Source organism: Apodemus sylvaticus, chromosome 14 (genome assembly GCF_947179515.1).
Source record: "Apodemus sylvaticus chromosome 14, mApoSyl1.1, whole genome shotgun sequence".
NCBI classification, from domain to species: domain Eukaryota; kingdom Metazoa; phylum Chordata; class Mammalia; order Rodentia; family Muridae; genus Apodemus; species Apodemus sylvaticus.
In genome coordinates, this window is record NC_067485.1 from 35582904 (window position 1) to 35596503 (window position 13600).

Consider the following 13600-nt stretch of genomic DNA (forward strand, 5'->3'; position numbering starts at 1 on the left):
AATATAAGAAGATAGAACTAATCCCATGCCTCCTATCTGATCACTATGGAATAAAAGTGTTCTTCAATAGCAACAGAAACAACAGAAAACCCACATACACGTGGAAATTGAACAATACTCTACTCAATGATACCTTGGTCAAGGAAGAAATAAAGAAAGAAATTAAAGACTTTTTAGAACACAATGAAAATGAAAACACAACATACCCAAATCTATGGGACACAATGAAAGCAGTGCTAAGAGGAAAACTCATAGCCCTGAGTGCCTCCAAAAAGAAAATGGAGAGAGCATACATTACCAACTTAATGACACACCTGAAAGCCCTAGAACAAAAAGAAGCTATTTCACCCAGGAGGAGTAGAAGGCAGGAAATCATCAAACTCAGGGCCGAAATCAATCAAGTAGAAACAAAGAGAACCATACAAAAAATCAACAAAACCAGGAGCTGGTTCTTTGAGAAAATCAACAAGATAGATAAACCCTTAGCCAGACTGACCAAAGGGCACAGAGAAAGTATCCAAATTAACAAACTTAGAAATGAAAAGGGAGACATAACAACGGAAACTGAGGAAATCCAAAAAATCATCAGATCCTACTACAAGAGCCTGTACTCAACACAACTGGAGAATCTGGAGGAAATGGACAATTTCCTTGACAGATACCAAATACCAAAATTAAATCAGGACCAACTAGAACATCTGAACAGTCCCATAAAGCCTAAAGAAATAGAAGGAGTCATAGAAAGTCTTCCAACCAAAAAAAGCACAGGACCAGATGGTTTCAGTGCAGAATTCTACCAGACCTTCAAAGAAGAGTTAACACCAATACTCTTCAAACTATTCCACAAAATAGAAACAGAAGGAGCACTACCCAATTCCTTCTACGAAGCCACAATTACGCTGATACCAAAGCCACACAAAGATCCAACAAAGAAAGAGAACTTCAGACCAATTTCCCTTATGAACATCGATGCAAAAATACTCAATAAAATTCTTGCCAACCGAATCCAAGAACACATCAAAACGATCATCCACCATGATCAAGTAGGCTTTATCCCGGGAATGCAGGGTTGGTTCAATATACGGAAATCCATCAATACAATCCACTACATAAACAAACTCAAAGAACAAAACCACATGGTCATTTCATTGGATGCTGAAAAAGCATTTGACAAAATTCAGCATCCTTTCATGCTTAAAGTCTTGGAGAGAACAGGAATTCAAGGCCCATACCTAAACATAGTAAAAGCAATATACAGCAAACCGGTAGCCAGCATCAAACTAAATGGAGAGAAACTTGAAGCAATCCCACTGAAATCAGGGACCAGACAAGGCTGCCCCCTTTCTCCTTATCTTTTCAATATTGTACTTGAGGTACTAGCTCGGGCAATTCGACAACATAAGGAGGTCAAAGGGATACAAATTGGAAAGGAGGAAGTCAAACTATCATTATTTGCAGACGACATGAGTGACCCAAAGAACTACACTAGAGAGCTCCTACAGCTGATAAACAACTTCAGCAAAGTGGCAGGTTATAAAATCAACTCAAGCAAATCAGTGGCCTTCCTATACTCAAAGGATAAGCAGGCTGAGAAAGAAATTACGGAAATGACCCCCTTCACAATAGCCACAAACAGTATAAAGTATCTTGGGGTGACTCTTACCAAACATGCGAAAGATCTGTATGACAAGAACTTCAAGACTCTGAAGAAGGAAATGGAAGAAGACCTCAAAAAATGGGAAAACCTCCCATGCTCATGGATCGGTAGAATCAATATAGTTAAAATGGCCATTTTGCCTAAAGCACTATACAGATTCAATGCAATACCCATCAAAATCCCAACTCAATTCTTCACAGAGTTAGAAAGAGCAATTATCAAATTCATCTGGAACAACAAAAAACCCAGGATAGCTAAAACTATTCTCAGCAACAAAAGAAAATCTGGGGGAATCAGTATCCCTGACCTCAAGCAATACTACAGAGCAATAGTGTTAAAAACTGCATGGTATTGGTACAGTGACAGGCAGGAGGATCAATGGAACAGGATTGAAGATCCAGAAATGAACCCACACACCTATGGCCACTTGATCCTCGACAAAGAGGCTGAAAACATCCAATGGAAAAAAGATAGCCTTTTCAACAAATGGTGCTGGTTCAACTGGAGGTCAGCATGCAGAAGAATGCGAATTGATCCATCCTTGTCTCCTTGTACTAAGCTCAAATCCAAATGGATCAAGGACCTCCACATAAAGCCAGACACTCTGAAGCTAATAGAAAAGAAACTGGGGAAGACCCTTGAGGACATCGGTACAGGGAGAAAGTTTCTGAACAGAACACCAATAGCGTATGCTCTAAGAGCAAGAATTGACAAATGGGACCTCATAAGGTTATAGAGTTTCTGTAAGGCAAAGGACACCATCAAGAGGACAGATCGGCAACCAACAAATTGGGAAAAGATCTTCACCAATCCTACATCAGATAGAGGGCTAATATCCAATATATATAAAGAACTCAAGAAGTTAGACTCCAGAAAACCGAACAACCCTATTAAAAAATGGGGTACAGAGTTAAACAAAGAATTCTCACCTGAAGAACTTCGGATGGCGGAGAAGCATCTTAAAAAATGCTCAACTTCATTAGTCATTAGGGAAATGCAAATCAAAACAACCCTAAGATTTCATCTTACACCAGTCAGAATGGCTAAGATTAAAAATTCAGGAGACAGCAGGTGTTGGAGAGGGTGCGGAGAAAGAGGAACACTCCTCCACTGCTGGTGGGGTTGCAAATTGGTACAACCACTCTGGAAAGCAGTCTGGCGGTTCCTCCGAAAACTGGGCACCTCACTTCCAGAAGATCCTGCTATACCACTCCTGGGCATATACCCAGAGGATTCCCCACCATGTAATAAGGATACATGCTCTACTATGTTCATAGCAGCCCTATTTATAATTGCCAGATGCTGGAAAGAACCCAGGTATCCCTCAACAGAAGAGTGGATACAAAAAATGTGGTATATCTACACAATGGAGTACTATTCAGCCATTAGAAACAATGAATTCATGAAATTCTTAGGCAAATGGATGGAGCTAGAGAACATCATACTAAGTGAGGTAACCCAGACTCAAAAGGTGAATCATGGTATGCACTCACTAATAAGTGGTTATTAACCTAGAAAACTGGAATACCCAAAACATAATCCACACATCAAATGAGATACAAGAAGAAAGCAGGAGTGGTCCCTGGTTCTGGAAAGACTCAGTGAAACAGTATTTGGCAAAACCAGAACGGGGAACTGGGAAGGGGTGGGAGGGAGACAGGGGAAGAGAAGGGGGCTTACGGGACTTTCGGGGAGTGGGGGGGGCTAGAAAAGGGGAAATCATTTGAAATGTAAATAAATTATATCGAATAAAAAAAAAAGAAAGAAAAAAAAGAAAAAATAAATAAATAAATAAATAAATAAATAAATAAATCTATAATAAAGAGGTCCTGCTATATGGGAAAGCACAGAAGAACCTCCAAGACACTGTACTAAATGAAATCATCCAATCACAGAAAGACAAATACTGAGTAACTTCAACGCGTCAGGTTCCACAACTGGCCAAAGTTAAGAAGCAGGAAGTAGGTTGATGGCTGTTGGTGTTGGGGGTGGGGTGGGGTGTGGCAAGAAGATGGTGTTAAATTTACAAAATGGACAAGCTCTAGAGACCTGCTGTGCAACCCTACTAACAACTCAAAGTCCTGGGCAGTGTGCCTCAGTATGTCCTGTGGAGCTGGTGGTGTTAATCTCCTGTGTGTGTGTGTGTGTGTGTGTGTGTGTGTGTGTGTGTGCACACGCGCACACGCTCAAGGAATATACTCAGTGCAGAGTCTATAAAGATCCCACTGTCTGTGCTCTTACTACCAGAGAAGCTCACACGAAGAGTAACATCGAATGAACTGAACTGCAGAATCCCACAAGCAAGCAAACAAATATGCAATTTGAGGACAAAATAGCAGAATTTGGCAACCAACCCCAGAGCCTGGTTTCCTTTCCCTCTCCTCACACGAAGCCATATTAATAAATCAAAAGACAAGGATAATGTTTACAGTTTTCGAGAATCTAAAGAGAGAGAAGCTACAGCGGGTTTGCTGCTCATTCCTTTTCTGATTAAACACTTTTAAACGTAGTGAGTTCCATCATGGTGTGAATACCCAACTCTGCCTCAGAACAAGAGAGGGGTAAAGGGCTCACACAAAGAACAGCTCTCCAGCAGTCCTTCCCCTCCCAAGGCAGCATTTCTGTCACCATTTCCATGGGAGGAAGAAAGGGTGACATCTGTCCTCTTTAAGCTGCTCTGGGAAGCTCTGTGGAAAGAGGTGACATGGGACAGCCACCTCATGCTCCTACTGCCATGAGTCAAATTGTGAGTCAAAAATCAACCCTTCTTTTCTCAAGTCATTTTTGTCAGAGGAAAAAAAGGACTACTAACAAGTTTACCACTGACTTCTTTTGAAGTGTAGAGGGGCTCTCCTTGGCAAGGCTCTTGCATGCCAGCGGTTCATACGCATACACTCTGATTTCTCTCCTTTCTAGAATTTTCTTTGTTTGTTTGTTGTTGTTGTTTTCCTTTATTGAGAATAGATTCTTTTTTCACACAATACCTCCTGATTACAGTTTCCCTCCCTCTACTCCTCCCGGCTCCTCCCACTGCCCTCTCAGCTGGATCCACGCCCTTTCTGTCTTGTGTTAGAAAACAGCAGGCATCTAAGGAATATCAATAAAATAAAATAAATCAAAAAATAAACAAATAAGAATATAACAAAACAACCAAACAAGGAAAAGATCCAGAAGAAGGAAAAAGGACAAGGAATGCATTATAGAGGCAGAAACACATGTTCACACACACACAGGAATCCCATAAAAACCCCGCACCGGAAGCTCTAATATGTACCCTTCAGCAGGGTTGCTTCTCCAGTGAGACGCCTTGGAGAAAACTAATTTTTCATTTGTTCTCAATCGTAGATAGATTCTGGGTGGAGGAGAGGTGTTTATGCCATTTTTCCTCTCTGCTCTAGGACAGCGTCTGAGCAGGCCCTGTGCATGCTGCCACAATCTCTGCGAGCTGGTGTGTGCTAGCCCTGTGTGCCTTGAGTCCTGGTGTCCTCCATTCTCTCTGACTCTTACACTCTTTGTGCCTCCTCATCCCCAGAGTTCCCTGAGGGAGGGATTTGATGGCGAAGCCCTACTCTCCTGCCTTCTCCTTTCACTTTATCTTTCCTTCCCTAGGGATTGTGAGAGACTCTTGTCCCAAGACCAACAAAGTCAGTAATCAATTAATGACAGTTTCCACTTCAGAGTCTTAAGCACACCTGACTGGATCAGCTAGGCTGACAGGATCAGCCAGCCTGACGAAGGGATGAAAACACCCTCCAAAGACACCCACACACTAAGGCCAGACACCTGGACATGGCCAGCAGTCAGTCCTGTATACGCAGCCTAAGGCAATAGGCCTACAGCCTGTTGTCTACATCCCAGGCCTATCACTCCTAGTGGATCCCCACAAACTGACAGCAAGGCCTGATTGCTGAAGACCACAGCTACACCACCCGCTGAACACAGAGACGTCGAGCTGCTGCCTCCCTACAACCTTCACCCCTATGGAATAGTATTTGCACCGGCACTCGGCACACTACCAAAGTAGAAGTGTAAATGCCACAAATCCTTCAATCCACAAATCCTACTGCTTGCAGGATATTCTAGTTCAATCCGTAAAGACTGAGGCTATGAAGGAACAGGAGCGGGGTAAGGGACCGTTCCCCTGACGAGGAGGTAGCACCAGCATGCGCAGCTGTCATCTCTCTGGGCAGAAGGGCACAAGGGCACAAGGGCAGCAGTATCCCCTGAGCTCAGGGCAGGCCCTGCAGTCGTAATTATAGAAGTCGTGGACTTTTAAGTTACTCGGAAAATACTGTGAGTCACCTTATGTCAGTCAATTTAAGTGAATAAATTTCTAGAGGAAAAGGATAACAGAATTAACTTATGGAAATGTTAAACCTTCAACGATCCTGTCACAGAGTACAGCCCATGCCCTTCATGACAGATCAGGCCAATTGTGATCATGGATAATGTTTATATGATATAATAATTGTGTATGATTATGGAATATACTGTGGTACTTTGACAGGCAACATAGAAGGACGGGATGATACGATCAGTATCTCAGTCACCTCTAATGTGTATAGTTGCTGTTTCTTTTCCTCCAGCTGTTTTGAAATGTACAATAAGTTATTGTTGCCACCTGTCATCCTTCCATGGTGTGCAGCATTCAAATGCATTCATTTTTTTTCCCAACTGGAGAATCTGGAGGAAATGGACAATTTCCTAGACAGATACCAAATATCAAAATTAAATCAGGACCAAATAGATCATCTAAACAGTCCCATAACCCCTAAAGAAATAGAAGGAGTCATAGAAAGTCTTCCAACCAAAAAAAAGCACAGGACCAGATGGTTTCAGTGCAGAATTCTATCAGACCTTCAAAGAAGACCTAACACCAATACTCTTCAAACTATTCCACAAAATAGAAACAGAAGGAACCTACCCAATTCCTTCTACGAAGCCACAATTACGCTGATACCAAAACCACACAAAGATCCAACAAAGAAAGAAAACTTCAGACCAATCTCCCTTATGAAAATCGATGCAAAAATACTCAATAAAATTCTTGCCAACCGAATCCAAACGATCATCCACCATGATCAAGTAGGCTTTATCCCAGGGATGCAGGGTTGGTTCAATATACGGAAATCCATCAATACAATCCACTACATAAACAAACTCAAAGAAAAAAAACACATGGTCATTTCATTGGATGCTGAAAAAGCATTTGACAAAATTCAGCATCCTTTCATGCTTAAAGTCTTGGAAAGAACAGGAATTCAAGGCCCATACCTAAACATAGTAAAAGCAATATACAGCAAACCGGTAGCCAGCATCAAACTAAATGGAGAGAAACTTGAAACAATCCCACTAAAATCAGGGACCAGACAGGGCTGCCCCCTTTCTCCTTATCTTTTCAATATTGTACTTGAGGTACTAGCTCGGGCAATTAGACAACATAAGGAGGTCAAAGGGATACAAATTGGAAAGGAAGAAGTCAAACTATCATTATTTGCAGATGACATGATAGTCTACCTAAGTGACCCAAAAACCTCCACTAGAGAACTCCTACAGCATTCATTTTTTAAATTCTCTCAGCAGCTCTCTACCCCCTACCCTCCCAATGGTGCCCACCCTTGGTCTGCTCTCTACTTCCACAGAATCAACTGTCTTTGTTTCTACATATGGCTGATAATTGTATTCCTGTGCCTGAGTTATTTCAGTTAGAATGTCGTCAAGCTAAATCCATGTTCTTACAAATGGCAGAATTCCCATTGTTTATGGTTAATATTTCTCCTGTATTTCATGTTTCTTTATGCATTTACCCCATGATGGACACTTTGTGAGTTCTCTCTCTCAGCTGTTACAATGGCTCTCTAATAAACATGAGTATGTTGATGTGTCCTCTGCATGCTGAGTTGATTTCCTTTGCATAGGTATCCATCCACAGAGTTGGATTATAAGGTCGGTCTACTTCAAGCTTTTGCGAAACCTCCATACTGTTTCCTCATAGAGGTCATATTAATTCACATTTTACTAGCAATATACTTGGCGTTTCTACATTTTTCTTACATTAGCTGCTCCAGCTTGCTAGGCTGGTGTCTTCCTGTGTTTTTTATGGCACATGTCCCTGATGAGCAGTGATGTGAAGGCTGGTTTTATGTACTCAGTGGCCATTTATGCATCTCCTTTTGAGAGATGCTCTTTCTAATCTTTTTTTCCTTGATTAGATTTTTTGTATTTGTTTTTGTTTGGTTTGGTTTGGTCTGGTTGCTGTTGACTCTGTGTGGAGTTACTGGTGTGTCCTGGACATCATTCTCTTGCTAGGTGTCTAGACTGCAAACGTCTTCTCCTATCCTGCAGGTTATCTCTTTACTCTGCTTGCTGCCTTTGGCAGGCTTTGATTCCTTGCTGGTTCCTTTGACTTAATCCCATCCATCTAGTTTTGGTTTGGATTTTGGAAGGCTCCAGACCTGTGGCCCAGCCCTTTTAATCCTCAGTGAACCTCAGTGCCTCCTGAGGTCTAGGATCTTAGGTATGTGGGTATTTTCCAGTACGTCTGACTCTACTTTTCCTTTCATCACCTGGAGTTTATATTCATATCAATATTTTTATTGATATTCCCTTTATGATTTTTGAAATATCCTTATTAAAACATCCTTTATGTTTATTCAAGGTATAAGGTGATCTGTTTTGACATGGTTGTTCTGTATACACTAAGGGATAGAAATCAACTTCACAGGATGTGGATAAAACAACCTTAAGGTGGGACCCCAGGGAACTACCCCATGAGAAGCACTTGGGAGCCAATCTTCTCCCAGCAGCCTTCAGATGAAGATGTAGAACTCTCAGCTCCTTTAGTGCCATGCCTGCCTGAATACTGCCACGCTTCCCACCATGATGGACTGAACCTCAGAACCTGTAAGCCAGCCCTAATTAAATGCTGTCCTTTATTTGAGTTGCCTTGGTCACGGTGCCTCTTCACAGCAACGAAAACCCTAACTTGATTGGTTTTCTTATTGTTTTGTTGTTGGCATGCTAAAATGTAAATCCAAGACAATAAATGTAAAGGTGATCAGTGGCAGTTTGCTTTAACTGGAATTTAAAAATGAATCTAAAAAAGAAATGACAAAACTGCTCCCTTAAAAGAGATGACTTAAGATAGATTTGGAACCTTTCAAAATTGAAAAAAGATGGTAAAGAGCAAAAAATTGATGGGAAAATTTTAAACCGTGTGAAATGAAAGACAAATCTTAGAGTTGAACTTTTCCCAGCCCTTGGCTTCAGTACACCTCTGCCCTTCCTCACCCCCTACCAAATCAATCTAACCCCTCCCTCCTAGTTCATCCTTCCCATCTGCTCTCCTCTATAGCCATCCCTAAGTGGAATTCACATCAAAATAAGAAATTGTAATGGCCTCTTTTAAAACAAAACTGAGAGGAGGGCTCCATTCTTGGTCTATCCATCCCATATCCCCCTCTGCAAAAGAAAGAGAAAAAAGGGAAGAATTAGAAGAATCAAGGTGTGCAGAGAACCCAAAGACTTTTATTGTGAGGTCTCTGGCACCAATCAAGACTCCCTGGAATTGCTAAGGAATTGCAAATCACCCTTTAACAGGAAAACCAGAATATACTGATTTTATTCTTTCAAAATGTCCATTTGTAAGGACCTCTCTCCTCTCCCCATCTCTACCTCCCGCCCTCCTTTCCTCCCTTTCTCTTCCTTTCCTTCCTCCTTCCCACCTTTCTTTCTGCCAGCTATTTCTTAGCACAGAGAAAGATTTAGCCCAAGTCTTCATAACAAGACTTACCCGCTATTCTTTCTGAAAGACCTATAAATTTTCTATGACAGTTCTGAGAATCTTCTCTCAGGCCAGCAAGGTGGCTCATTGGGTAGATGTGCTGCCTGCAAGCTGAGGACCCAAGCCCCTGGGACCCAGGAAAGGTTCGTGGAAGGAGAGACCATGCATACTCCACCAAGTTGTCCTCTGGCATCTGCACACCCACTGTGGCATGGGCACTCACTCAGACTCAGACTCAGTGTGTGTGTGCAAGCACATACAACAATAATGCATTTTTAAAAATGGTTTAAAGAAGGCATTTAATCTAATTGTGATAACCTGCATTCAGGACAATTGTTTTCATATCATTGTTTTTTTAATATGCCATTTATTTTTTGGTTGTTTTTTTGAGAGAGGGTTTCTCTGTATAGCCCTGGCTGTCCTGGAAGTCACTCTGTAGACCAGGCTGGCCTCGAACTCAGAAATCCACCTGCCTCTACCTCCCAAGTGCTGGGACCAAAGGCATGTGCCACCACTGCCCAGCTAATATGCCATTTTTTAAACTTCTAAATCATAGAAAGCAAAAGTTTCTTTGACCCTAAAATTCCTAAAAAGTAAATAGCAATCTGTAGTCACTGCATTTTTACATTTTCTAACTTGTTGTGCTATAATTATCATTCTTGAACTGTCTACTTTAGATATGTGTATGTTAATATAAATGACTTATATTTCTATTGACTTTAGAGTGACATTTGTGTTTGTAATTATGGCATTAATACCTATGAGCCAGTTCCTGCCTGTCTGTACTATCTCTCTCTAAACAACTATCTCCTGCCCACTTCTGTCTACTACTGCTGCTTTCAAAAAACCAGTTATGCTAGGTTCTTAGCCAGATCTAACTAAAATACAGTTATTGTATGGGCTGGAGAGATGGTTCACTGGTTAGAGCATTGGCTGCCCTTTGAGAATGAGTTCTAGCAACCACTGCCCAGCTCACAAGGGGATCCTACACTCTGTTCTAGCCTCCATTGGAGTAGGCACACATATGGGACACAGACAAACATGCAAGCAAACCACTCAAACACATAAAATAAGAAGGTCACCTCTGAAGTTTGGAACTAAAAACAGGCATCAGTCATACAAGAATTAAATCTCAATGAGGCCCAACAGAATTGCAGATACTAAAATGTTATTTTTGGCTTCCTAGTGGAATGGTTTAGATAAGATATTTTCAAATGCTTCATTCTAGAAATCTGGACTTTAAAATGAAAAGACAGAGTTTACAAATGAGAAAATTGATATCTTACATTTTGAGATAATTAAGTTGTTAAAATATGATTTTATGAAATTTATAAAATTTAATATTAATTTTTAAATATTTGACTTATTAAATTTATAAAATTAATACATTTATTAAGTCAAGAAATTGATAAACTTCTTTTTGCTAGCAACTTAAGAACATAAATTTAAAAGACTTTTTGTTACTTAAAGCACTATCCTATATATACAGCTTTTATGTAGTTTCTGGGCTTCATTCCATATTAAATGCACAATATGCATCTATTCTGTCAATGTTAAAATCACTGTATTCACTAATGGAAAAATAAAATGACCACTTAGCATTAATTCATTGCTAATAGGTAGTACCTTCTGTTATAAATAATGTTTGATTAGATAATCTAATGTGTAATTTGCTATATATGCATATTATAAAGTTATTAAGGTAAAGCAAGCATTGTTCCCAAAAAGCTAACATTTGATTTAGAGTCTCTGCTCATCCAATTGTCAGACTCAGTATGCTTTCAACATGTGTTCCTGTACTGCCTGTTCACTAAACTGCAGGATAAGTCTCAGAAATAGAGTGTAATAGCATGTCTTTAAAAATTGTTCATTTTGGTTTTCAGATCTTTTGTAAATAAATACACAAATGTCCTAGGATCCAGTCTCATCAATCTGAACATCAAGGCTCCTATGCAGCCTGTAGCATAGGACAGTCTCTCTTCCTCCTCTCCCTCCATTCTCCAGAGCATAGGAACCACTTACAGGTGGCTAGGTATTTAGGTTGCCTCCTGCATCCAAAGCTACAATTACAGACTTAATAGGCAGCAGTGTTGGATTCTACATATTTTCCTCACTTTATCTTGCTAAGTTCACTGTCCAGAATCACTTCTTATGTTAGCCAGCTCTTGCTAAAATACATAAAGGGCTGTTGTTGTTGTTGTTGTTGTTATTGAAGATTGATTGATTGATTGATTGATTGATTGATTTTTTTTATACTGTGTTCTGCCTACATGTATGCATGCAGGCCAGCAGAGGGCACCAGATCTCATTATAGATGGTTATAAGCCACCATGTGGTTGCTGGGAATTGAACTCAGGACCTCTGGAAGAACAGCCACTGCCCTTAACCTGTGAATCATCTCTCTCCAGTCCATAAAGGGCTTTTTTTAAAGAGCTAAGCAATAATAACTTCTACCTAAAACACATAACAGACAAAACACTATAGTTTAAAATGTGACAAGTTTCTTTTATGCCATCAATGTAATTTATAGGCAACACTCTTTTTTAAAAAGTTCATATAGTGATTTATTATATTGCTTTGTCTCATAATATTAAGAAAAGATTTTGGGGGGCTGGAGAGATGGCTCAGTGGTTAAGAGCATTGACTGTTCTTCTGAAGGTCCTAAGTTCAAATCCCAGCAACTACATGGTGGTTCACAAACATCAGTAATGAGATCTGATGCCCCCCCCTCTTCTGGTGTGTCTAAAGGCAGCTACAGTGTGCTTACATATAATAAATAAATAAATCTTTAAAAAAATAAAATAAAGATTTTTGTATGGCAAATATATTTTTTTTCTTAGAGATTTTCCTAAAGCAGTAAGAGAGTGGTTAAAACAAAGCTAGAAGCTTAAGCTATTTTTTTTTTACGTTTATAAAAGATATCAACAGAACAGTGAGGAGCTGCAGCAGGTAAAGTGCTTGCCACCCAGCCCGACAGCCCGAGTTTTATTCCTGAGATCCAAAAGACGGAGAATGAGGAAGTGCTTCTTCAAGTTGTCCTCTGACCAGCATGTGTGCGCTGTAGCCTGCGGGCATGCCTATACTCCCACACAAGCACTCACAAAATAATGTAAAAATCAAGTAAATTTAAAAGATAAAAATTTGAAGATTATATACACATTCGCTGTAACTAAAAGTTATTAATAATCCCCAAGGTCAAAATTAAATATACTAACATAAAAAAATTAAGCCTAGCTTTCTATTTACAATAATAAAGCTTTACAGTAACATATGCTGGCACTGAGAACAAAGGGTTTATGTTCTATTTGTTTGCCAAATAGGACATTTAAAACCTACCAATTGGAGTTTATCCCAGTGTCTCCAACACAAAGACATAAATGTGTCTGACTGCTGGTTCGTATGTTTTCCCCACTGGATTAAAGTTTTCTTGTGCCAGGAAACCATCATCTTACTAGTAGGAAAAGCTCATTAAAAATAATTATTCCTTCTTATGACATTCCTGATGAATTTCATTATAATCATAAAAACTCATTTTACTGGACAAATATTTAGGACCATTTGTAACATTTGTATTGTGTTTCCTTAGCCAAAGACATTCCCATTATTTCTAAATCTGAGATTGGCCCCTATTTGAAAAACATCTGTTATCTTTTCATAAAACAATTACTGGATAGCCTATAAAGTGGATGAATGACTACATGATCCATCACCATTAAGGGGAGATGTTACATATTATTATAAGGAACTCTTTTAAACAATAGCCAGAACCTCAGAACTGGTTACAGGGTCTCTAGAAAGAACTCTTGGGAGATGAAGAACTAAATAAACGAAAGATAAAACCAGCTGAGTTTATCATTGGGGAAAAAGACTTCATGAAAGATGCCCTTCAGCTCAGAGGAAACAGGGCTTGGCCAGGTACTGATAACTGCTGCTGAATTATTTGTTCTAGGGAAACAAAGCACTAGATTCATAGTTTCCATGTCAAATCTGTGACAACTTGCTCTAGAAACACATCCCATGGAGTTCAGATAAACTGCACACTACCCATCTTCAACTACACCTGAGATAGGGTTGGGCTATTTGTTGTCATCCCTCTGTATGATCTAAGAAATGTGTGACTCTCAAAACCTTAAAAATCCATTCTAAACAGACCACTAGCT